The sequence below is a fragment of the Amblyomma americanum genome, chromosome 1, assembly GCF_052857255.1.
Source record: "Amblyomma americanum isolate KBUSLIRL-KWMA chromosome 1, ASM5285725v1, whole genome shotgun sequence".
Lineage (NCBI taxonomy): Eukaryota > Metazoa > Arthropoda > Arachnida > Ixodida > Ixodidae > Amblyomma > Amblyomma americanum.
Genome location: NC_135497.1, coordinates 388,761,202 through 388,788,033, shown reverse-complemented (window position 1 = coordinate 388,788,033; position 26,832 = coordinate 388,761,202). Strand labels below are relative to the sequence as shown.

At 47.5% G+C, this 26,832-nt stretch overlaps 2 long non-coding RNA genes across 2 annotated transcripts; one reads left to right on the top strand and one right to left on the bottom strand.

Annotated features, from left to right (window-relative positions):
• The first annotated feature begins 1,582 nt into the window (after positions 1-1,582).
• Positions 1,583-26,772, top strand: LOC144101823 (uncharacterized). Its single transcript, XR_013308071.1, has 4 exons — positions 1,583-1,644; positions 1,707-1,826; positions 1,937-2,041; positions 26,566-26,772. It is a non-coding gene; the product is annotated as an uncharacterized LOC144101823 (long non-coding RNA).
• On the bottom strand, positions 22,116-24,225 carry LOC144101818 (uncharacterized). Its single transcript, XR_013308069.1, has 3 exons — positions 24,186-24,225; positions 23,845-24,019; positions 22,116-22,212 (listed from the first exon to the last, which is right to left on the bottom strand). It is a non-coding gene; the product is annotated as an uncharacterized LOC144101818 (long non-coding RNA).
• Positions 26,773-26,832: the final 60 nt, after the last annotated feature.

Below are 26,832 nucleotides of genomic sequence, written 5' to 3'. Positions count from 1 at the left end.
CGGGAAGGAAAGAAAGAGCTGTTTGCATTTACCTGCCCTAATAAATGGCGTGTAAATCAAATTTGTTTTTTCACTTCATCTCATAATATGGGACGATGCCGAAAAGGTCGGGGGTTACCGTCTTCATCCGAAGAATACGCTCGGCATCTTGCTATTTGCTGAGGCTCGTACAGACGAGTGCAGATCCTATAAATCATAGCTTTAGCCCCATCCTCCACTCGTCTGCACGAACTTGCACGCAATGAAGCTCAGCATAGCTGAAAAAAATTGCTCGACTGTAGAGCTAGAGCAGATTACAGTATCTCCTAAGTAGAAAGAAGCCCGTGGGTGACGTGTCACTGACTGCTTTAGGAACGTTTTCGTTTTATAAGTGATAGTATACACGCCAACTGACTATCCCCGGAACTGCTGTCGTCTTGAACAAAGCAGAGACTGAAGAATTTCAGTACAATAGCACTTTACCTATTTGGACCATATCTGCCAGCATCGATATTAATAGTGTGCAGAGGCAATGCCCAAACAATGAAAACGCCGAAAAAAGAAACTACGCTTCCACCATTTCATTGTTAATGGTTCCTATGCATTGCAGAAATGTAAAACAGGGAGTTTTTTTTAAGAATCTTGCGAATCCTTCCTAATTTGTTTCAGCAAATCACAAACATTTATGAACGCTTGAGAAAGATGAAGCTCCGCACACGTACTCAGGCGCGTGCAGTAAAGACATACCAAAATGAAAATAATTTAGTCAGCAGCAAATGTAGCCGTATACGTCTCTTAGAATTTTAGGTAGCTCAGTCTGTAGGGTGAGATTTTGGAGTGAGCAATTTTCCATCACGCGCCCCTCATCTTCGGCAAATGGCACATGACTTCGGTTTGAAAAATATGCTGGCTGATGCAGTTTGTGCAGTAGTGTGAGGATTTTATTTTTTTCAGAACCGTAAACGAACTCTAATCGCATTTTTAAAGTGCATGGTGACAGCGTAACTGCTATCAGGTATTAAAGTGACACGAACGTGGGTGACGTAAAAAAATAATTCAGCAATCCAAAAGGAAACAAAATATTCTGATGAGGTACGCGTCTTTCCGCTCACTTTACATGAGTTCTTGTTTATGCGATTTTTATGCCAGTCGGTTTAATCCGAGTGCCACGATATTTATTATGACTGTCAACCATATAATCTTACTGCCACCGCAGTTAATCTACTGGCCAACGAAAGTAATCCGCTGACAAAAAGACGGAAAGAGGGATTAGTGACACCACAGTACACAGCCTTGAGTTCAGCGAATGAAGCGATATTGCCGCAATCGCTTGAGAAGAAGAAGCCGAGGAGCCCAGAAAGTTATACAAAATTCTTTCGCATGTCCAAAAAAGAATATATTGATTCTATTCCGGATGACTCATACCTCTTGAATTCATTTTATTTTTTCAATTTTTTTATCTTGATTCAGTCTTCTGACGTTTCCTTCCCCGCACAAATGCTTCATTGGCATTCTACTCTATACCTTGGCCAATCCCCCCCACGTGGGTATGTGCCATATTACTTGAGGAGAAGAAGAAGAAGAAGAAGAAGAAGAAGAAGAAGAAGAAGAAGAAGAAGAAAGTTCTGCCTGAACGCTGAACGCTGGGTTGAGGCTAAGTTGCAGGTGGTGCGGCGTTTTCTTTTGAATTTATGCTTGGTTTCCCGCATTCTTTTCCTGTTTTCCAGGGTGACTGAGCGCGGGAACATGAGCTGATGTCCACAAGCTCTCCAGGCAAGGGGCGGTCTCCCTGGTTGACCTCTCTCTCCCCTGACGAGTTGCCACTTGATTCTTTCTTCCGTGGCGGAGTAAGCAGCATCCCGGTTGCTTTCGTCCCCGCGAATGGGATCTCGATCACACTTAATAATCCCGAGGCGTTCACGAAGCTCTGAACTCGACTACCCCGCACTACATGCAGGCCACCAATGTCCGGCAGTTCGGCCGTGGCGGGATCGTTTGCAGATCTCCAGACCAGGCGTGTGTGGCTGACCTACTCGCGTGCACCTCCTTCTCCAATCACCCGGTGAGCGCGTTCATACACATGTCCTCATCTGACGTGCTCTAAAGGGCTAGTCCGCGGTGTAGACTCACGGCTGAGCGCGTCTGAGACGCTAGAGAAACTAACTTCGGCTGGCGTGATCGCCATTCACCGCTCAGCCGAATAGTGGACGGGACGAAGGTTCCAACCGAGACAGTTATAGATACGTTTGCGGGGCTGACTTGCCCATCTGAAGTCATGGTTTGGCCATTAATTTTTCGTGTCGATCATTTCACATCTAGGCCTCTACAGTGCCGCAATTGTTGGAGGTTTGCCTATAGTGCCAAGGCCTCTAAATCGGGTTTTCGTTGCTGTACGTGAGGAGAGAGCCATGACCCCGCTGGGTGTTCTGAGCACGAGAAGTGGTGTTTGTGTGGGGGTGGCCACTAAGCAAGCCATTCTGGCTGTCCAGCGTGCCTTCTGGTGGTGCGGGCCGGGCACTTTATTTTTCTTTATTTTTCCTGCCGTACCTAATCTCTGTCTAGTGCGGGCTGAATAAGTTCAAGTGCTGGAGTTCATTGATAAGCGCAGGTGCACAAGACGAGAGGCATTTGCAGCTATCAAGTATAGGGCATCTGGCTGTTCCAGTATGGCAGCGCGGCATTGAACTGTTCAGGATTCCACCTTATCGCAAGCGATAGCTGCGGCAGTGAAGAAAGCAATGGAGAGTGCCATGGATCGTATAGTAGTAGATCGTATAGTAGAGAATTTATCTGCGTGCATTTCACAGGTCATGGCATCACAGATGTCCAATTTGTTCCAAGCCTCCGCTGCTCCTCTTCGTGACACAATGTCCTCAGCTTTGATTGCGCATCCCGAATCTTCTGTGCCCGTGACTACTCAATCAGAACCTTTATCTATTCCTCCAACCAGATATACAAATCACAATGTTGCAGAACAATCATCTATAGAGTGCGTTGACATGGAGGCTAAGATGCGAGCACAAAAGCGCAATGGGTCTCCGCTAGGTGTTGCTGGTCCGTCTTGCCCTCTGACGAAGACGAAAAGGAAGCACCCCAACTCTACACCCAAAGGCAGTATATTACAACAGGTGGTCGCCGCTGCGGCTTTTTCGCCACAAAGCAAAATTTTGCCATAAGGCAAATGTATCATTTCAATATATGGACAGTGAGTGCAAAATTCAGGCTATTTATCTAACTCTTCCTGGATACGAACCACTCACACTAGCTTATGTATATTTGCCCAAAGGTGTGCATGACATTCGGCCTCTAGCCTCGTTTTTATCTAGTTGCAGCACACAAGTTTTAATTGGTGGGGACTTCAGCTGCAGCATCATATTTCGAGGGGGGGGGGGGGGTTAGAAAAGATCGCTGCGGTACACGCTTGTGGGACTTGACTTGTGAAAATAACCTCATATGGCTTAATTCAGGTCTCCTCACATTTGTCCGAGGCCAGTCTCATTCAGCGTTAGATCTAACATTTTCCTCCCCTGGAATTAATGTTTCCGCTTGGAGGCCCGTTGACTATGCCTCTAATAGTGAATACCTTCCGATCACTTTCCAGGTTGCGTGCCAGTTGACCACTCCTAACAGCCACCAGCGCACCTTCAATTATTACAAAATCTTTAAAAATGTCCTCAACTCAGATCTTCAAGCAATCGTTATCTAATTCGAACGGTGAATACGATTCCATTCGCATTTGTACAATTCTGGATGGAGCTCGAAAAAAATCTGAGTTTTTAGTTCAGGCAAATAAGGAAACATCGCCATGTTTTTCGTGGAACGCAAAGTGCACTCGAAATTATAGGAGCCGAAAGGCTGCGTGGGAGAAACTTGTACACAATCAGTGCCCCAAAAACTGAATTGGTTATAAGTTTATTCCGGCAACGTTTAAGCGCACCATATCTAGAGCAAAGGAGTTATGCGATACTCGAAACTACGAATTACTTCCTAAATCTGGCAATGGGCCTGCTTTATTTAACTACCAAGTGTCAGGAAACCAATCTCGACCGCCATGAACGCAGTCTAAGGCCCTAGTGCAGACAACCCAGGATCTTGCTAAGTCTTTAGAAGAGACAGGCACTGGCCTTGAGCAACGGTTTTAGGCTCTTTTTCCTTCTCATCCGAGATTTGTCAGCAGATTGGACGATTTCGAAGAGGTCACAATCACTGACCTTTCGCAGACTCTGTCCTGCATTCCACCGGCGGCCCCTGGCCCTGACGGTGTCGCTTCTATGATTAAAACTTTGCTAGAGGAATCTCCTGACGACTTAGTGGCGCTTATAAATTACTCTCTTAAAGGGCCATGAATTCGAAATGAGTGGCGTCTAGCGAAGGTTGTCCCTGTACTTAAAAAGCAGGGAGGCGGTTACGTGTTAGGCAATATAATGCCGACTTCTCTAGCTTCGAATCCCGTAATGTTAATTGAAAGGGTGTTGCATGGCCGAATAATGTCAATCATTTCAGAGAATGGGATGTTGAACTCTTGGAAAATAGGTTTCCGGCCAGGATGCTCTAGATGGTGTCCTCATACCGACCTGGAGAGCTGCATACAATTAGTTCGTCGACGAAAGCAATACGCTGCGCTTGTTGCCTTAGATGTGCTGAAGGCTTATGGCAGCGTTGAGCACTGGACGCTGTTGCAAAGCTTACAGGTCGTATGACTTCCGAGCTACTCTGTGGCATTGGTTTTTGAATCTCTGGCTGACAGAGAATTTTACCGCGTCCAGAACAGTGTTTCCTCTGGCAGATTGCGACAAGCGAGAGGAGTGCCCCAAGGTGCGGTCATCTCCCCAGTTCTTTTCAGCATGTTACTTAGCAGCATTCCGTGCAGTCATAAGGTGAAAAACTGTGTGTATGCAGATTACATCGGCTTTTTTGCTTCCGAAAATGATATATACTCTTTGCACAAGTCCTTACAGTCTTACCTCAATGTCCTGGACTAATGGTTAGGCGACAATAACCTGTCCCTTAATATAAGTTAATATGCTTTGTTTTTTTTTGCTCTTTTATCCAGTTAACATCTCTATTGTTTATCGGCACCATGTAATTCCTCAAGCGAAAACTATCAAGCACCTCGGTGTAGTTTATGATTCTTCCCTTTCCTGGCAGGCCCAAATCGAGCATATATCACTGTGAAAGGAGTCCGAGTGGTCGGCATGCTGCGTAGGCTGAGCAACATGCGTTCCAGCATGAGAGGGCACTCGCTTCTGATGATTTATAGAATTTATGTCCGTCCAGGATTAGATTTCGGCTATGTCTTGTTCTCTGGACCACCTGCGTATAAACTTCGCCCCCTTCTTCTCTTGGAGCGGGAGGCGTAGCGCTCTCTCTGGGCCTTCCGAAATTTGTAGCTCATTCCGTTTTGCAGCAGGAGGCACGGATTCCATCATTACCTTCAAGATTTCGGCAATTAGCAATCGAAACGTTGCTAAAACTGTGCAAATCGTCGCTTCATGCCTCAAATTTGATGTTTATTCGTCAGCCTAGGTCATTTTTCAACGAAGGCTGGTCTCGGTTTCATACTCCACAGATTTGTTTTGTGCAGTCGCTCCTTGACCCCTTAAACGTCTGCATTTCGAACATCCTTCCGGTGTTCGCCAATTGTACATCCATTAAGATTGTCTTTGATGACATCTTTCCAAACCATGCAAAATTTACGCCTTTCTATGCAAATTTTACGCTCAACAGTTTATTACAAGATTACTTGATGTGCTTTCACTCTCATGCCCTCATTGCGACAGACGCCTCTCGATGTGAAGAAAAGGCCGGTGTGGGTATTTTTTCTCTCTCTCGAATAGTCATTTTCACTCCGCCTACCCGACTTCTCCCCTACTTATTTCGCCGAATCTTTAGCAGTAGTCCTGGTTTTGCGTAAGTTAGATATTAGTCTTCTGTCATAATAATCACGGATTCATTATCCCTGTGCTCCAGATCTCTCACAGCGTCTACGGCATCACAGGCACTCCGCTTACTCAGATGCTTGGCACCTCCCCATGTGTGTTCATTGCGGTTGGTTTGGGTGCCTGGGCACAAAGGAATTCATTTTAATGAGGTTGCTGATGCCCTGGCAAAGGCATCTCTCCAAGGACCCGTCATATCTCTCCTTCCGCCCTGCGCATATATTACAGCGGCCAGGTTTCGCAGGTATCTGCTATTTAAAGAATTTGCAGCATCAGCGCTTACTTCCTCTCCTGACTTCCAGTAACTTCTCTCTCCGTGGTGCAGTAAAGAATGCCGATCGCGCAAGCTTGAGGTTTCTTTCACGCGTCTACGTTGTCGCGTGCCTCACTTAAACTTCTACCAACATAGGTCTGGTGTGACGGTCTCCCCATTGTGCCCGATCTGCGCGGAAGCCGAGTCGATAGATCACTTCTCGTTGACCTGCCGCCGCTTCTCCTCTTTACGGCGGCGCCTGCTCGAGCACCCGTTATGACAGCTCGGTTTAAGTCTGTCTGCTGAGGTAGTTCTGTCTGTTGGTGCTTGCACCCTTGGAAGCAGCAACAGGAATGTGCTCTCCGCCATTCGAACTTTCTTTTCGAACACGAAACGGCTCCCGTCCTAAAATTTTTCTTAATTTCATCTTCTTTCTGCTCGTGTACAAAATTCATCTCAAAATTCTCCAAAGCCTCCTCTTTTTCAGTCGCCAATTTCACAGTGTTTGATTTTTTTTTAATTTCAGCAACTAATCTGCTTTCTTATTTTTAATGTTAGTTTATTAATGTTTTAATTTTACCGTTTTGAGTATCTTTCGATCTCCGCCTGTGTCTTGGCAAATCCCCCGCAGTGGGTATGCGCCATTATCCTCTTGAGGGCAACAACAAAAACGACAGCCATCTGATCGGAGCACAGTCTTCTGTACTGTCTCAGTGCTTCCGCACCCAATGTTCTTTGCAATATTCATTTTTATTTTGACCGTGTTGTCTCTTTACGGCTTTACACCAGAGTTTTTAATATCAAGGACGCTTCTGCAGACTTCTTACCATTGGTTCACCATCGCTAGCTCTCAGCGGCTAGCCCAGCGTCATCAGGATGCGGCAGGCGCTGTTCTTCTTCAGCCCCACCTGAGCCGTAATGGCTACCTGGGTTTACGAGCACGACGTGGCTGGGCGGCCAGTACTCCTGGACATCGTTTTTCATATTCGGCAACACGCTGCAGTCTGTAGACTGAGAGTGGCATCCTGTCATCATTAGCATCAGCTCAGGGGCCACCATGCTGTAGGGAAACGATGATGCCCCCTGTGGTGTCGCTGTTTTACAGGTGAGAGACCACCCAGGACTGGATCTCGCGTGTACCTACCCGAAGCGAAGCGGCTGCACGCTGTCACATGCATGGCCTTACTATATCCCGAACATCGTTGAGAAAGTTCGTCCATTAAGTCAACGCTCTGACTAAAAATGTACAGCCTCGGTCGAAAGTTTTCAGGACGCATGGGTGGTTCTCTATAAAAACCAGTAGGTGAGGACGAGAATTCATCTCGTTCTACGCAAATTTAGAGGCTGAGAGCTGACTTAGCCCTACTAAATGGCTGAAAGGCAAACCATGTGGTCTCGAGACTTCTGACCGAGGCTGGAGTTATCCCTAGACGTTATTGCTCGAGTATGCACGATGACAACAGTGTGCAAGTGTTGTGAACCCATGTGCGTTTCGCACAAATATTTTCATGGAAATATGAAATACTTTAATTGCTCACATGGCTGGAGCGTAAGAAGGTCAATGATCATGTTTCATTCACAGTCAGTATTCTCTTCTGGCTCCGGAATCATTGTGCTGCCTTTTAAACGAATGAATCAGAAACACGCGAAGCGCGTGGCCACAGGAGCATTTAGTGCCCTGTGATCTGCAATGGGAAGTTACGCGAAAAGCAGCTTTGAAAGGAGGGCTGTGAAAGCGCTTTTGCAACGCTACTGTACCATATGGGCTTGACCACAGTCCACAGGCCTAACAGAACTATGCCAATGGTTCTCCGTAACCATGGTTAGAATTCCTGCTATATTTGTAGAGGGAAGTGAATCCTATGATCAATTTAGCAAGAAGCAGTAGAACATTAATTCTGCGTGACACACAGCAAATTAGAAATGACATCCAATGATACGCTTTAGATGCGACAGCCTATATGGATTGAACTTCAGAGCAAAAGAAAGCGATGTTTCAATGCAGATGTGACCAGCTCAAGGCGCCTGCAGCGCTGCGCTGTCTGGGATGAACTGATAGAAAAATTTGCCATCCCCACAAAACATCTGACCAGCCACGCCTTTCGGTGAGGGATACTTCACCCTCGCGCGCCAGGAGGCGGCTTGCCAACAGTGAACCCTAACAGTCTTATTCTGATTGTTGCGATGTGCAGCTTCTTCGGGTTCAAAGTAGCTCCCGGGGGGGTCTTAGCTTCTTAAGGATGCCTTTAAGTGGCACAGGTGGCGTTCCAGCGTTTTCGAGTGCACCATGATGTCATTTAGGTATGCGAGCGCCTGGTGCCACTACGCAATCCAAAGAACTCGGTCCATTAAACACAGATAAGTATATGTGCAGCAACCACTTCAGAAGACATTATCTTCATCTGGAAAAGTCCTCTGACAAGAGAAAGCAGCAGAGAAAGTAATTCAGATGGCGAAGGTTGGACACTAGGGAAGATATCACTGGTAGAGGGTACGCATCTTCTCTCGTAACCTCATTCAGTCGCGGTACTCTACACGAAGGTGATACGTGTCGTATTTGGGGCTGAGGTCTTCGGGAAGCCCCATTGCCTGTCAGACCTCTCAGCAACCCTCGTGTCGATAACACGACGGAAGGCAATAGTCACCGAAACCAAAGAGCATATATTGATGTTTTATTTTTATAATTTGTGGTGTTCATCAATGGGAGATTATTGGGATAATTATTTTTTAAAGATAATTTATTAGAAATCAGAAGAAAAAACAACCAAATGCCGCCTATGGGATCTGAACCCACGACCTCCGAATAAGTTCGTATAAGTGCTTTTCATCCTAACGAGCTGATTGACCTTGGACTGCGCTTCCGAAGCAGAGAGTCATCCGTGTCGGTTCTGTGCTTGACTAGGTTAGTGCAGCCAGGACAGTTCGTGAAAATTGCGTTCTATTCGTGCAACCGTGACAACAGTCGTGCATTTTCAAACTTCATATTCTGCTAACTTCTGACAACAAGAGGTGCGAAATGGGTTCTGCAATAGGTTTTTTTCTTCTTCTCTCAGCAATGGTTGCCTGTCCGTTCGGCGCGCATTCTGGCATTTGGACTGGCGCCACGTGATGCTTCAACGTCGCCGGCAACTCGAGCCACGTTCGGAGTCGTACTGCGATGCCGCGGGCGCTTTCGCGAAAATCTTCAAGGCACCACTTGGCGCGTTATCGATAGCCCGAGCTTCCTCTCCTTACGTCTATCGCAATAAGTGTCGCCCAAGAATTATTACCACGTATAAAGAGGGGCAATGAAAGAGACATTGTCCTCCCCGTCGTCTTTCCTAGCTGCACCGCTTGGACGTGCGGTGCCGCTCGCGAGGCGAGAAATGGTCCCGCATTCTCTCAGCGCTATATTCTCGCGCAGATGGTTTAACACCTCGTCACCTAACATAGAAACGCCTGCACCCATATACAGTAAGGCGGTGAACTTCCTTCGAACTGTTGTTACATCAAGGAACCGCGTTACGTTGGCGCAACTTCCCACGCGACCCACCAAAAACGCCAGCAAACCATCTGAGTACGCCGCATGGTGTCGAAGGTTGATCATTGGCGGTTTCTGCCGTTCCCTGAAAGTGTTTGGTTACGCGACGGATTGCGGGCGCAGTGCTGATCGCCCCGGTATAGCACCGGTTGTCATGGCCTCGAAGGTCGGGGCGCTGGTTTTCCGTTCCTGTCGGTCTTCTCGATTTCGTGCATGCGTAGGCGCCGCCAGGGAGGGTGCCTCGAATAATCCTTGTGGAATGCTCAAGATTCAGGTACTGAATTCTTGGTATTCCCGCGTTGACGACGAAGTTCTTATTTTGTGCCGCTAGCACTGACAGCGTGAAAAAACCCTGGGTCTCAGGCGCGCGAGCTGCCATGTGTTGTTTGGACGTCTATAGTCGTTCGCGCCAACAACGTTCACTGGTCTACTGCCTACTGCGCCCTCCTTTGGGTGTTAATCTATGCGCATCTGGCGCGGAAGGCGAGTATCCGTGCCAGCCACAGAAAGGCGTCACTCGTACGCAAACAGTGTCATCCAACCCATAAACTGCAGGGAGTAGAGACACGATGGGTTCGGGAGAAATATAGGCAGAGACATTGTTCGTTATAAACTAATAACTAGTCTAACGGAAGGAAATGACACTACCCTATTGAAAAAACCCGTGTAGGATCATAAAGGTATAAACGAGAGTTTGTAGGAAGCAAAGAGGGTCGGTAGGTCTGTTTAGGTTCTTATAGGTAACGGCTGTCAGGCATTTAGGAAAATATAGGACCTTATAGGCGCCTTCCGAAGGGAATATAGGAATCTACGCGTGCATATAGCCGCCGTCTGTCAGGCATATGGGTATGTCCTCATCGTAATAGGAGCCGCCTGTCAGGCATACAGTGGGTATCTCAGTGGGCGCAGGCCACTAACCACCACTGGTTCGGGCTTCGCGTGAGCCAAGGGCCTCGATCAGCCATCACCACACGCACCCTGGGGCACCGCTGCGGCGCACTCATCCTCCGTAGAGAGGAGAGCGACTCGCCGCAAAGGCACAGGCCTCCAAGTTCACAAAGGAGACGTTTATTCACACCGTCCTCCAGCGGTAAGGCGCGCTCACATTAGCGGGAAAACGCGCAACGCAGGACGTTTTCCGCGTGCCGCTTCCCGCACAAGCCGGTTTTTCTCCCGCGGACAGCCTGCTGTGCCGTCCCGCAGAGCGATTTTTCCCGTGCCGCTGACGAGAACAGCCAATGGGCGCCGACCGTGAACCGTGACGTCGGTCCCAGTTCAGTGACCCCGTCGGCGGAGGCGGAGGCTGCGCGCGTCCGGGCGGCCGGCCGGCCGGCCGGGCACTCGGCGGCTGCTTTGCCAGCATGAACATGCGACTTGAGACGGTGCAGAAGCGACGGTGCAGAAGCAGCGAACAAACAAGTAATAAGTACGTTTACCGTAGCCAACAGCTCATCGCTCGAACCAGTCATCCTCAAGACAAAAAGGGCGACGGGAGGGGAGCTAGCAGACGATCAAGACGACGACGCGAGAAAAGGGTGCGCTTTCCAGTCTTCTCTAGTGTCACGTGACTATCCCTTCTCTTTCTGCTCGTTCGGGTCCTCCCTCAGCGCCTCCTCTCTCCACATTCCAAGACACCCGCAGCGAGAAAACACGCGCAGTGTGAGCGTCATTCTGAGGAGCTGCGAGGCAGCGTCGACGTTGACGCTGTGCCGCGGCGGGAAGCTTCCCGGGCGCCTGTACAGAGAACTCAACTGTCACCCCATCCCGGGGGCGCGCGAGGAGCAAGGCTCCGCTGCGCGCACGGAGCGACAAGAGTAACGCGCCGCTGCGGGAGATTGTCCCCGCGGCAGTGCTGTGATCTCTCTTTTGCCAGAGAGAGTGGGCAGTCAACGCAAGGTGCGCCTGTTGGAGGTCGCTGGACCTCACTGGACAGGCTCGAGCCGCTGCAAGTCGAGGACCCGTGCTGGCGAGCTCGAGTATGCATTGGTCCGAGCGTCCGATTGGCCCGGACGAACAGTAGCGTACGGTCGCTCGGTCGGTCGCGCGGCCACCCAAGCGGGTTTCCAATTCCCGCCAAAAGGCACCAATCGCAAAGGCCCTTCGGAAGCCGGGACGGAGCTGCGGCCGAATGACAGCGATCAGTCACCAAGCCGCCTCTCCGTCGCCTGAGGCGGCAGCGCATCGGAGGCGTGGGGGGATGGTCTCTGAGCTGACTGTGGCGCGCTGGAAACAGTGGACCACCTACTATGTGAGTGCCCCGCATTCTCAGGACCGCGAATCGCACTGCGCATAGAATACGGTGAGCTGGGGCTTCCCTCTGCTGCCGCGGGTGAACTACTGTTCCCGGCCGCATCTGACTGCGGAACGCGCAGTGCTCTACGCCACCTGATCCGCTTTATTGATAGGGCGGCCATCACCGGCCGCTTTTAATCTGCTCCCGAGGCCGCGCGCCCAGTCGAGCTCCCGCATCGCAGGGACAGATCGGTATGCGCCACGGAGGAAGGAAACCATAGGAGAGGACCTCGCTATCCAAGCCGCATGACAAAAAACGTGCAGGAAGTCCCGTGGTTTTGCAAGGCCTACTGGGATTTGTTGGCCGATGGCGCAGCCAATAGCAGCGTTGGGCGCAGCGGCGTCGTCTGCTTCACGCATCACCCATGTCGGCAGACCGGTCGAGTAGAGTTGGAAATTCGCATTTTTATTCAATCGTTGTGGTCCGCGGGAGGCACAAAGTTCCAGAGGCCTGTAGTCGGTGCTGGTCTTCATTGCTGTGCGCTTAGTTCATTCAGGATGCCGCCTTGACGAAAGCGGTTGTTTTGGAAGCCCGCGACAGCTTTCTCTGAAAAGGCTTGGCTTGGCGCTATTCTCTTTCGGCTTTGTGCAGTTGCGTCCCTCAACGCTGCTAGCCTTGTTCCAAGGAGAAATTGACAGTGCCGACGGCTCATAAAGCGATAGACGACGGTGACACGCTGGTTTATGGTTACAGCAGCGCGGGAAGAAAAAGTGCGAGTCGGCGCTTAATTGTTTTGTGTGTGAATACGTGTTCTGCGTGTTCCTTCATTTTTGTGTATTTTTCCCGCGCTGTTTTAACCACGAATAAATACAAACTCGTCCAGACCGTGTCCTTGTAAGCATACCCGTTGCGTCTACATTCCCCTATGCATGACGGTCACAACTGGTGGCGACCGATATGCGTGGGCCGCGGTGTGCTCACCGAAGCGTGCAGTGCCAAGGAAGCCGCGCCGAATGCGATGGTATCCGTCAGCAAAGCGATACGCGAAGCAGTCTGAAGCGTACCATATGTTTACTGTACGCTGTGCGAGCGATATGTCAACTGCGTGCAAGTTTTCTCCGATATGGACCCAGTGGATCGACCGACCCGCGCTGCTGTCTCGATCGAGTGCTGTTGTGCGAGCGTAAGGACACATAGCCGGGTTTAGGAGGCGCAGTGTTAGGTTTAAAACATTTGCGCTTAAGGGTGGTGAAGTGTAAGGCCATGCCTCTGTAAGATTGAGTGTACCTCGCAACTTACCGTTTACCGAGATACCGAGTCGACCTTCGCGACCACCTCGCCGAGTTGCACTTTCTTGCATTCAGCTGATTAAACGGATTAATGAAGTCCAAAATTTGTATTTTATTGGACAATTAAAATATGAGCTTTAAAAAGGTTTGATACAGCATAACACTTATTACAAAACATAGCTTGCTACCTGAAGCAAGCAAAATCTTTTAACAAAAGTGATAACACATGGAAGGAGAACACACATAAAAAGGATTCAACAAAAAAGACCAGAAGAAATGCACAACTGAATTTGATCACTTTGCAACCATGAACCATTCGAAGAGAGAGAGTAAAACATATATAGGAAGGCAGTAAATGGGGGCTTTGAGACAGAAAAATATTTGTGGACCGATCTTGCCAAACTGTGTGAAAGCTTTCATTTCTCGGTAGTTGTTTCTGCATCACAAAGTTGATAAAATTTAAGCGATGCAAATGCAAAGTAATTGGAGCACTGCATGGAAGTGACATGAAAAATTGGTAACAGTTGTCGCAGCTAGTGGAAAAAGTGAATCATTTTCCTCCCTTCTGCTTCATGTATTCCTTTCTGTAATATATGTAAAGAAAGAGAGGACCCTGCTGACACTGTTTCTATTGTTGCATTGTTGTATTTGACTCTTATCTGCCTAACCTGAAACAGTATAGAAATAGCATAGTTTTCTGTCCAATTTTCTGTTCTGTTTGTTGTGTACTATGTGGTACTTGTGTGCACATGCTGTTTTATATTTGTCAAAACCACGAGCCAACCAACATAGTCTGCACATAAGTCGGGCATTTGAGCTGTGCACAACTAAGGCATGATGACAGCTAAAGAATGTTTAATATAATGTACAAATTGCGGCTGGTAGAATGATAACCTTAGGTTGTCCTCTGTATGCATGAATGTACCAAGTGCATGTGGAAAAGTGTTCTCATCATTTAAGAACATAAATTTGTTGCAAAACTTATATTCTAGTGCTTACTCTGTTGCTGCGTGCAGTGGGATGATCACCCCCTTTTGACACTATTACTTTGAAAGGCCAAAATCACCTTCAGTTGTGTTGAATATCTAGAACTAAAATTGTAAGTATGGTACACTAATGACTCTCTTGATTATTCTGGCTTCTATAGTATAAAAAACATGCACTCCATATTTTTTACAAAATACGAGATACTTCAGTCACCCTGTACCCTAAAGGACAGTAGTGCAGCCACGCTGTAAAGAAAGCTCTGGGAGACTGCTAACTGCAGCCCCTATTCTTGAACATCAGTGACCAATAGTACATGTCCATCTGTGAATCTACAGCATATAGATTCATGAACAAGAACTAGCATTTGCGCTCTGGACATGCACTGATTTTACTTAACTGACTTCTTTTTTAAAATGTGCGTATTGTTCATTTACCACAAAAGACGAAAATTTGATTTTAGGAAGCAGGTAATTTCTGGTTGATTCAGTAGCAATCAAGCTAAATCAAAACCCTGATTACTCCTGAAAAAATTGACAGTGTCTGCCATCAAGCATGAGCCTAAGTCGGTGGTGTACATGACGCATTCACATTAAAAAGCTATTCTTTTCAATACTCAGTATGACAGGTTGTAATGTACTCTAAACTGTGAGCGGCCGTTTGAATAGAATTTTATTCTGACAAAGTCAGACATGAAAGTCTGTTACATGTAAGATTATTATTCAGCTCATATTGCGGCAGCAAGCTGCAGTGTCAACATGAAGCATGGGACCCCTATGGGCTAGTTGCCTTCATACTCTACGGTAAATTAAGACATGTGCTCACGAAAACCAAGCCTGATTTTTGAATTCTCACTGTCGCATCAGTCACTGCCCCTTGAATTGAGTTATTTTTTTAAACATCTGCCGGACCTGAGCAGTGTGCAGGCTCTCGGTTGCCTGCTTGCCAACATGAAACAAGCGCATGTTGATGTAATTTTCTGCAACACTTCTGACAAGGTGTATGTAATGATTGTCGAGTGGAGAGTTGTCGAACATGTGCTCATGAAGTTCATTGAAGAGCTCTCTACCGTGGAATGCGTAAAAAACCTCGTGGAGAAGATCAGTGAGTAGTGTTCTTGATGCCAATTTGTTCAGGCGCACTGCCGTCCTGATCACCGCCTTCGATTTTTGACAGATGTTCAGTACACTTTCTGATGGGTATTTCAGCCCTCCTCTGCTTTTCCTCTTAATTATTGAGTAAATTTTTCCTCGTTCTGTTGTGAGTAGTGCACTTGTGCAGTGCTCACAAGTCAGCTTTGCAGCCAATTTATGAGCTACATAACCTGCCACGTAAGCCACAATTCGGCCTCCACATTTACTGATGTAGCCTGGAGCTATGATATAGTCATGGTCTGCAGCTGTTACCTGAGACTGCTGAACAGCATCACTGTCTAGAAGTTGCCTCCTTGGTGTAGATATATTCAAGACCTGAAAAGAAATAACTGCTGCATGACAATATGGAGATGCTGTCCAGGCTCAGACAGTTGCCTGTTGATACATCAGCCAGTTCACTTTGAACAATCACTTTTTGGCAAATTTTGTGGGCCGGAATGTACTTCAGCACACGTTTTTCAGGGACAAGAAAATGAAAAAGACTAATCAGGATTTGCATGCAGATGATAAAACCTAAGAAACCTGTCTTTCGGTTTGTTTCAATCATTCGTCTTCCATTTGCAGACTCCTTCAAGGAAGAGAGGTAATGGGTTGTGGTTTTGAACATGCCTTCGAAAGCTTCAATGTTCTTTTCATTTATACGTTTCTTGCAACCTTTCTGATATGGACTTCTAGAATTTAGGGCATCAAATGTCTCATTAATTTTCAACAAAAAATTCTCTGTTGCCTGTGTGCCAGAAAAACCTTCCAGGTCAAGTTCCCTGCACTCGGCTAGTGCTGTCGCAACAGAAGTGCTCATTACTTGGGCAGCAAGTCTAACTTTCATGGGCTGCCGCTGCCACTCAATATGAGCTCTGCGCAACTTGTTAGCCAAATGTAGGCCTTCTTTCTGCTGCACAGTATGCAGCCGCTCAATATGCTCCCACGACACTGTCCTTCCTTGGTGGTAAAGTACCTCTTGTGTGCCAGTGCATTCCTCACAAGTTTTAGCATATGGCAGGGATCCAAAAAGCTGCCACTGGTTCCTGGATAGCTGGGTGTCGAAAGGTTGTTTTTAGGTCTCCCACATGTTGGAAATCATACCCAAGCTCTTGCAACATAGCCAGATTTGCGGGCGCCCCGTCACAAGTGAGTGAAGCAACCATAGCTCCAGCATCATGTGCCTTATGAAGGCACTGGGTGACAAGGTTAGCCCTCTGTGTTCCAATTAGGCCATCAACTAGGAAGTACCCAAGGGGCAACTTCCATCGCCCATTAATAGCCACAGCCATTATAACGAATGCAGCCTTTGCTTGTGGCAAAGAGTCGCTGTCAATGCCACTGCCAAAGTCAACAAACCCTTCAAAGTGGCGTTTGTTCCACTGGATGTTTTGCCGAATAGCCATTTCATCAACCATGAGGCTGCAAACTGTTCGGTGCCCCTTGCTTGCTGTTTCAGCACACTTCATTTTTAGTGCATTGAAAGCTTCTGTTGAAAGTCCTGCCTGGCCATCAACAGTCTCATACCATTTTCGCAGAGTTCTGGGAGGTGGGAGGCACGTGTCAAAAATTTTCCTGACATACTGATAGGCTCGTGGGGAATATAAATATAAAGTTAAGGCAAAAGTTCTCAGTTCAGGGGAGTACTGCTTTGGAGTGCCAATTCCACCATGCTTTCCGACTTGTCTTTCAAGTAGGTGCTTATTTCTTTACCCAGGCCATCTAAAACAGACACTTGCTCTGTCAGGAGGATATTCTCCGTAGTTAAAGCTGACAGAACAGATTTTAGTTCCGCATTTTTCTTTTGAAGTCTCCGCCTTGTTTGCTGCAGCCTTTTTATGCTTTTTCTTGACTGAGCATGCATTGCAGAAAACCATGCAGCCCTTGCTCTCAAGTAAGCTTTTTCGGGTGTGTCCTCCTATGAAGAGAGATAGAAAATGCAATGCATCATTAGAACAATGCACACCCAAGCCTTGCATACCACAGTTACAACAGTGTGCACATATAAAACACAAAGCACTCTGAATGTTCCATTAAAAGAAGAATGAAGGAGCTCAGTTAATCTTCTCGTCCTACTTTAATATCAAAGTGCTTCACCTCTGATGGAAATGCTCAGCATGCCATCACTCACAACGCACAGAAAATTCACTTGATCATCTTTTTCTCGCACATTGTACCATAGCAACAGATCATTTGCCCTGTCACATATATTACCAGCACCTTACCTCGCATCAAGCCGGTAATGCCTACAAGGGTAACCCTGTTTTTGTCCAGATGGAAAAGTACAAAAATTCACCTGTAACCTTAATGATGAAAGAATGCAATGATTTACCTTCCAGGATTGCCATGATAACAGTCTTTGTTATTTCAGTCAGGATCACTTTCTTATATGGATTCCTCACACTTTCAGTAACAAAATTTGATTTCTCAGATGACTAATTCGCACCTGCTGTTTATTTTTCTTTGTGAATTTTCGTAAGAATATTTACTTGGCAATGATGTTTCTCGACTTGCACCTGAGTGCCGTACCTACGCTGCTGTTTTTGTTTTTGAAACAATTTTGTTCCGCTTTGAGTCCCCCCCATCACCCCCAATGTAATGCCCCTAGTGGACCCTTAGGGTACTTGAATAGATCAATAAATGAAGCTGTGACTCACCGATTCTCCTCCGGTAGATGGAGAGGTGTCCAAGAAGAAGATTCCATAATGTGCTCCTCAGCTTGATATGCAGGCCACTCACACACTTAAAAATTCATTGGTTTATTGATTCATCATTGCATACAATATACCATACAGATCAGTTAGTAGATATTAGTAAATATTGCCACGGCGAAATCAAGCTAAGTCCATTCACACAGTCTGGGTGCCTGCACATGCTGTGTTAAAGATTATGCTAATAATGCATGCTGTGGATGGGCCACTCACGCTATCAAATACGCTCTTGGCATATGCAGAAGCATTTGACATTCATGGTGTTGAATTCTGCTTCAGAAATAGGCACATTTGACAGGTCCATTTACCATTGCTGGCCTCCTTCGTGGCGTCCCAACAGAGGCTGGGGCGGTTGGCAAAGTCGGAAGTTCCTGCATAAGATAAACTGTTTAGTAATGCAGCCCACCTTAGAATGCCTGTTGCCCTGTTATCCTCCGCCATGCATCAAGGCATAAGAAGGAAAGCAGGACATGAGGCTAATCACAAAATTACTCGGCATGCCCACTACTGGGCCACGCAACAGCTTCAGTGCATATGTGCTCAATGCCTTTCGATGTCACTGCAAAAGAAAAACGCTCGCACATTGTTAAACTCATATCACCTAGCATGTTAAGGTAATGTTATATGTCTACACATTTTATTTTTATTATACACTCAAAGTGTTGCAGAAATAAAGCAGGGTTAATAGCACAACTGTGTAGAAGCGTGAATACATACAGCTTTAAAAATTATTGCATTAAATTTTGTGTCGTGCAACCTCCTTTTCTGAATGCCCACTGGAACTGACGTTAAAGAGTTTGGCATGTACCCATATAAGAAGTATTTCATGAAAACTTATACAAGGAACAACTGAAAAAGAAGAAAACATGACAGTACAAATTTTTCATGTAGCACGCATGCCAGTTTGCACCGAATACTTTCTACATAGCTGTCAATGACCTTGTCCAAAATCAGTAAAACCAGTTTGGAATAACGTGAGAAAATTTTGTAGAAAAGATATCACTGACCTGGTGGAGTATGTCTTGCATAGCCAAATTTTTCTTGATACTGACAGATTATTTGTAGTGGAACTCTGACGAGATGACTATATTGATTTGTGTAATGAACATAAGCAATGAAGGCACATGAAAGAATATTGTGGCAGTTACTAATGTGTTTATGTGGTTCCACAAAAAGGTACCATCCTATATGAAGGATCTTTGCAGAACCTACTGCACTCTGCTACTGTCTCCGGTAAGCACGGGGCCTGACAAACAACTGCAGGTTCTACAGCACTTTACATTGCAGAATTGCAACGACATCCTACCTCATGCAGTGAATAAACCTGTATGGAAACCACACAGGACGATATGAAACTTACTGGTGTAAGTTGAATGGCTTGAGATGGCCCTGGCTGAATGTCCAGCATTGTGGCCACATCCATAGATGCCTGTAAAAAAATTTTGTTCAGGAGAAATGTGTGTGTACCGAGACATAACAAGCGTTCAGTTTTATGCACCTAGTGAAAAGTGGAGAAGCATCACACTACTAGACCGTTTTGAGTTATGTCTGAAAGAATAAAGATATGACTGGTGTGCTGAGGTGGCTTGGTCAAAACTTCCTCTGAGCCTGCGCCAGGAAGCTTTCTTTTACATAAAAATTCACCCGTTTCGTGACTCGTGCTGCGAGATAAACTCAGACACTGTCAATCTTCTAGCAGTTGCTGTCACAAAATGGTATATCGTAACATACCTGTTGTGATGGGCCTGGTAAAGTTTCCTGGCTTTAAGTGACATCCATAGGTGCCTGTGAAAAAAATTTTATTCTTGAGAAATATGCTTCTACCAAAGCATAAGATGTATTCAGTTCTAAGCAACTACTGAAAAATAGAAAAGCATCACACTGCTAGGCTGTGTTTTCAGTTCTTTCAAAAGGATTATAAAAAATGACTAATGTGTTGAGGCGATTCAGAGAAAACTTCCTCTGAGCCAGTGCCAGGATGCATTCTGTTACAGAAATCTGTTTTTGGTCGCTCGTGCTGCGACATAAACGCAGACACTGTTGTTCTTCGAATTGATGCAGTCACAAAATGGCATATTGTAAAATACCTGTTGTGATGGGCCTGCCAAAGTCTCCTGGCTTTCAGCGACATCCATAGGTGCCTGTAAAAAAAATTTATTCTGGAGGAATGTCATCATCGTCATCATCAGCCTGACTACGCCCACTGAAGGGTGAAGGCCTCTCCCATGTCTCCAATTAACCCTGTCCTTTGCCAGCTGCGGCCACCGCATTCCCGCAAACTCCTTAATCTCACCCGCCCACCTAACTTCCTGCCGCCCCCTACTACGCTTGTCTTCTCTTGGAATCCACTCTGTTACCCTTAAGGACCAGCGGTTATCTTGCCTTCGCATTACGTGCCCTGCCCAAGCCCACTTCTTCCTCTTGATTTCAACTAGGATGTCATTAACCCACGTTTGTTCCCTCATCCACTCTGCCTACTTCTGGTTTCTTAACGTTACACCTGTCATTTTCCTATCCATAGCTCACTGTGTTGTCCTTAACTTAAGCTGAACCCTCTTTTTTAGCCTTCACATTTCCGCCCCATAGATGAGTACCGGTAAGATACAGCTGTCGTAGACTTTTCTCTTGAGGGATAATGGTAAACTGCCATTCATGATCTGGGAGAACCTGCCATATGCGCTCCACCCATTCTTATTCTTCTAGTTATTTCCCTTTCATGATCTGTATTAGCGGTCACTACCTGCCCTAAGTAGGCATATTCTCTTACTACTTCCAGCACCTCGCTACCAATTGCGAACTGCTGTTTCTACTTTGGTTTTCTGCATATTATTTTTTAGCCCTAACCATTCTGCTCTGCCTGTCTAACTCATTGATCATGCTTTGCAGTTCTTGTCCTGAGTGGCTTAGCAAGGCAATGTCATCAGCGAATCGCAAATTACTCAGGTATTCTCCATTAACTCTTATCCCCAAATGTTCCCATTTCAGGCCGCGGAATACCTCCTGTAAACAGGCAGTGAATAGCATTGGCGAGATGGTGTCTCCCTGCCTGACACCCTTCCTTATTGGAATTTTATTGCTGACTATATGGAGGACTATGGTAGGCGTGCAATCGTTATAAATATCTTCCAATACTTTCACATAACACTCTTCCACACGCTGATTCTGCAGTGCCTGCATGACAGTTGAGGTTTCCACTGAGTTAAATGCTTTCTCGTAATCAATGAAGGCCATATATAGGGGTCGGTTATAATCTATGCATTCCTCTATCACTCACTGATAGCGTGAACATGATCTATTGTTGAGTATCTTTTACGAAAGCCTGCCTAATTATTTGGTTGATTAAAGCCTAAGGTTGTCCAGACTATTAGCGATTACCTTAGCAAATACTTAGTAGCCAATGAACAGTAAGCTGATCGGTCTGTAATTCTTCAAGTCCTTGACGTCTCCTTTATAAAGATAATGTTAGCATTCTTCCAAGCTCCTGGTACTCTCGAGGTCACAAGGCATTGCATATATAGGATGGCTAGTTCTACTAGCACAATCTCCCCTCCTTCCTTCAACAAATCTGCTGTTACCGGAGCCTCACCAGCTGCTTTCCCGCTTTTCATTCCTACTAAGGCTTCCGTTACTTCCTCTTCTCTTACTGCTACGGGATGTCCCATTGCTGTGCGCTGCGGCTTCTCTCATTAACGTTCTGATTGCATTGGCTACTGCATAGATTTGTGTCTCTTTGGCTATTTGATATCTTATCCATATTGCTAATGATATTGCCCTCTTTGTCTGTTAACGCATACATCATGTACCAAGAATACAAGGTGTTCAGCTTTAAGCAGCTAGTGAAAGATGGAGGTGGAGCATCACACTTTAAGACTGTTTTGAGTGCTGTCTGAAGGGTTAAGAAATATGATGACTAGTGTGTCATGGGATTCGGATAAATCTTCTGGTGTGCCCGTGCCAGGATGCAGTGTTTGTAGCTCCTACTCCAACATATACACAGCCACTGTGATGCTTTGAATAGCTGTAGTAGTCACAAAACAGCGCTGTTTGGAAATACCTGTTGCAGTGCAGACGCTGGAGATGTGTGACTTTGTGTTAGTGCTTGCTGGGCGCCATGCTGAGCAGTGGCAGCAACAGCTGTGCCATCGCCTGGCTGCTGTGAAAGGGGTTCCTGCTGTAAATGAATAATGAGGTGCATCACATGCTCGCAGTGGAACGCCAGCCTTAGCTAAAAAGATGCATGTAATTCAACAGACAGATGTACCAATCTGAGACTGTCAATATGGAACACAGCCAGTGGGCGAGAGTGCACCCATTTCTTAAGAAAGCAACAGCAGAGAAATGCATTGTTAGTACAGCAGGTCTACCATATTTTTGAGATGGGAGAGTGGGGTGTCTCTCCTCAGGCTCACCCAGCTATACTCCATGAAGTGTGTATGGTATGTGTATGAGGAATTATATATGCAGAACTGCCGTATCTGTATAATAAGGGAGCTAATTATACTCATTGGCATCCACCCAAGCGCAGCTATGCGGCTAAAGGAAAGCTATAAATTGTTTCCACAGAAACTTCGCAAAAGAAAACGGGATTCCCCTAAACATTTGGCCAAGCTTTCTGCCTGTGTTTTGTCTTTTTTTTCTTTGTCTCATGCTTCCCTTTTTCCTTATGTGCATGACATTTACTGTATTTACTCGCGTAATTTGCGCCCGCACATAGATTGTGCACCCCAAAAAGTTTCAAACTTTTAACCCGATAAAAAAAAAACTACTCGCACATTTTGCGCATTATGCTGAGCCAGACCACCAGCATGTACGCGGGTGCGAACTGTGCCGTTTACCCGGCTTGCTCGCGCTGGCGGTCGCTGTCCCGGAAGAACAGTTTCGCGCGCGCCCGAATCCAAAACTCTACCGTACCGTTTGCTATACGGTTTGCCGCTAGTCAGTCGGGCCCACGCAAGGGCCCAGTTTTATTGCCCGTTATCTCCTCCCACGGCTGACTTCGCGATTGAATCTTTGCGCGTTTATTGCTTTGAGCTAAGCACGTGCCGTCATGTCATGCCACCCCACGGGGAGCTATAGCGTGGGGAAGGGGGGGGGGGACGTGTCAACCTTGTTGCCATGGGGCGAGGGGTGCCAACCTTTTTTTTAGGACGTGTTAGGATAACTCGCTTGCGCGTAAATTGCGCACCCTCTTTTTGGAGCCCTAATTAAAGAAAAAACGTGCGCAAATCACGCGAGCAAATACGTACGATGCTCTATGCCTTATGGAACTTCTTTGTGATTTCCTTTGTAAACGAACTATAGTTTTAAGAAATTACAGTGCTCTCTCAGTGACACTTCCCAAGTGCTATGGCCGAGATGACAACAAAAAATGCACCGCCTACTGCTAGGCGCAACCATTTGCACACTACAAGTAATAATTAAATAGAAATGATGCCCCAAGGAAAACTGTGGTGTGCTCGATGCTCGTTTTTTATTTTCTTCAAATGATGGAGTGCGTAAGCTAATAAATAAATAAATTATCATGTACAGTAAGCATAATTTCACCAGAGCCATATATAAACCGCCGCCAGTTTAGGAGTATAATGACACAATTACTTTTTATCAGTGCGGGAGTACAGTAGCCGCGCTACTCGATCATAACGTCTAGCTAAAGCCATTTATTCACAAATCGTTCTATTTCTTGCACGAACACCAGAACATCATATTGAACGCATGCTTATGCAGTCAAGTTATAATAAAGCACCTTCTCAATAAGAGCATTTCTTCCCAATCTCTTGAGAATGTATAGAAGGTGGTTCCTCACCTGAAGGGGGACGGCATCCGCACGTATACGAACTACGAGCGGCGACATCCGATCGAAGTGCTCGGGCAGGAAATGTTTTGAACATACGCAGGTCCATTTTGCTGGCTCCCAGTCTCTTTGGCCTGGTCTAACGGCCTCAGTCCACTGCCTCCTTCGCTCTGGATCTTTCGGAAACCTGTTTGAAATCAATACTATTCACTGCACTCGGACAAAGAGCCACCAATAAGGCCGGGGCGGTACGAATACCACGTTCACGCCGTGTCGTGCGTTATGTTCTGCGAGCATGCATTTTACTCATTACGCAATCAATTAAATACGAAAACAAAATGCAGTATACTTACGTGTGGAAAGTGACGCCCGGTTCTTGTCCTGGCGTGCGCGACGGACACACAGGAACGCAGCAGCTGGGCATCGCAGCGTCTTTGTTGTCAATGGGAGCAGAAGTCTCACTTTCCGCCGTGTCTGACAGCTGCCGACAGCCTGGCGCGGCGCGAAATCGTCTGCTCGCGCCGCTCGCGTTGATCTTCGCGGCGCTCGCATGCCATTGGCTGAGAAAACGGCCAGGTGTCATGGCGGAGCCCTCGCTTCCGGCTTCAAAAAATGTGACGTAGCAGCCTCTCCTCTTTTCCTTCTTTCCTCCATGGTATGCGCTGACTGCCTTCTCTCTTGCCACCTCTCCTGCTGCCCTTTCCAAACCAGACCCGCTTCCCCTGTGCTCTCTCTTTTCTCCCCCTCCCCGCGCAGCCCAGTTGCGGTGTTCCCCTGCACAAGGTGGCAGTTACCGGGCTGCGCTTCCCCCTTCTCTCCCTCCTCCCCGTATGAGAGTTCCCCCCCCCCCCCAATAACCACTTTAGCGGGAGAAAGGGGAAGAGAACAACGCGGGACGCCGGCAACAGCCGCGCAAAGGCAACGGCGGGAAGCCAGGGTTCCCAGAACCCCCTGTCCTTAAATGCCCTCCTACCCACCTGTGCAAGCGTGCGGCAAAAGAAAAAATCAATCAACCTAAAATAAAAATCAGTAAAATATGAATCCCCGGGGCTCACCGCGACACACGCTGGCTTTTGCCCCCCTGCGCCCGCTACAGTGCCAGTAGCGTCACGCCGCTCCGTCTCCCTGAAACCGTCGCTCACCTCGCGACAAAAGGGGTGATTTTGCTGCGCTTTCAGCAGCTCCTTCCGGCCGAAAACGATGCCACTCATCCCAGAGGAGAGCTCTGGTCTCGTCCCCACTAAGGTTTGCAGCCAAAATTCCCGCTCGCGTCGGCGTCTCCGAGGTGCTCACGAGGAGCTTTGGCTCTCGCCCGCTTTGCGAAGCGCTGCTTGAGCGGAATGGGTTGGCCCGTTTGCGGGCTCCCCCTCCTTGCCGCCCGGCGGCTCGTCCGCTGTTTCGCCTCGTCCCCTCCGCTTGCCGGCGTCAAGGCGCCGCTGGCGAGTGGGGCACGGGATAGCGCGTCAGCTACCACGTTCGTGCTCCCCTTTCGATACTGCACCAAAAAGTCGTAATGCTGCATCATGAGAGCCCAGCGCGCCAGCCGACCCGCAGGCTCGCGGAGACGCATCAGCTGAGAGCACTGTGGTCTTTCTGCACCGCGAACTGCGTTGTTCCGTCAAGGTAGACGTCGAATTTCCGCAGTGCAAACACGATGGCGAGGCACTCCTTCTCGGTCACGGAATAATTCCTCTCCGAGGACAGCGAGGAGCGGCTAGCAAAGGCCAGCGGTTGCAGCACGCCATCGAAATCCTGTAGGAGAACTGCTCCTAAACCCAGATCGCTCGCGTCAGTCTGGACTACGAACTGTCTGGTCAGGTCGGGTAGCCTGAGCTGCGCTGTCTCGGCAATGGCACTAGAAAGGAGGCGAAAGGATCGCTCTTGCTCGGGCCCCCATCGCCACGCGGCAGTCTTTCCTAAGAGCTTGGTCAAGGATGCCTGCACGCGGGCACAGGGCGGGGTGAACGACCGATAAAATGTAGCCATTCCCAGAAAACGGCGGAGGCCGCGTACGTCCTTGGGCACGGGAAGCTCGAGTATGGCTCGAAGTAGAGTCACTAAATCTTTAAATCTTTATTTAGTGACTCTAGCTCGAAGTTTCTCCGCATCTCTCTCAATGGAGCCCTCGCCCAGCGTGAACCCTAGCAGCTGAACTCGGGTCCGCGCTATTTGGGCTTTCGCAGGATTCAGTTATCCCTGCAGCCCGTACCCTCTCGAGCACGCGGCAATGTGGCTTAAAGGGACCCAGAAAGGGGCTTGTACCAAGGGTAAGAAAAGCCAGAACACTGATAGATACTGAACCGCCTATCATCCTCCCGCAAAAATTTTCGACGTAGCTTGCCCAACACCAGAGATACAGGTGATTAAAAATGACAGTCCGCATTTTCCCTCTCAACTCATACGCCAAAGGGAGCCATAAAAAATAAAGAACACAAGCTGGCGCGACGCTCCGCCTACGAATACGTCACCATTGTTTACTTCCGTAGCCGCGCTCTCTCGCTCGCGAACGCGAAAGCGACGGCGGTAAGCGATCTCCCGACGACGGCGGTGGCGATGCTGTTGACGCGTGAGCGATGCGTCTGGTAATGATCGTCCACATATTCTTGTTCTACAAGTTCTGTAAGTCATACAAAATGGTAAATAATAGCTAGCGTGAGTGCATGCTTTCATCAATATTTTGAGCTGTCGCCCGTCGAACTATATTCTGCAGGTAAACATTCAGGGCTAACGCAGGTGCAGTTGCGGCTTCTGCGGTGCTATGCCGACACCCCTGGAGCAAGTTTGCTGCCGCGACGTTCCGGCAGTAGTTGCGGAGTGCGAGGAAGGGTGCGTGACACAGCATCGCGCATTCCAGAGCGTATGCTGCACCCCTGAGGTTCTCAGGGTGGTGTATTGGGCGATGCGGAAGAACGGCGCCAACCTGGAAGAGGACGAGGAGTTGTACAGGTAATCCAAAAGTGTCTTACAGCTGAAACACAGTTGTATGTTCACCATAACCCT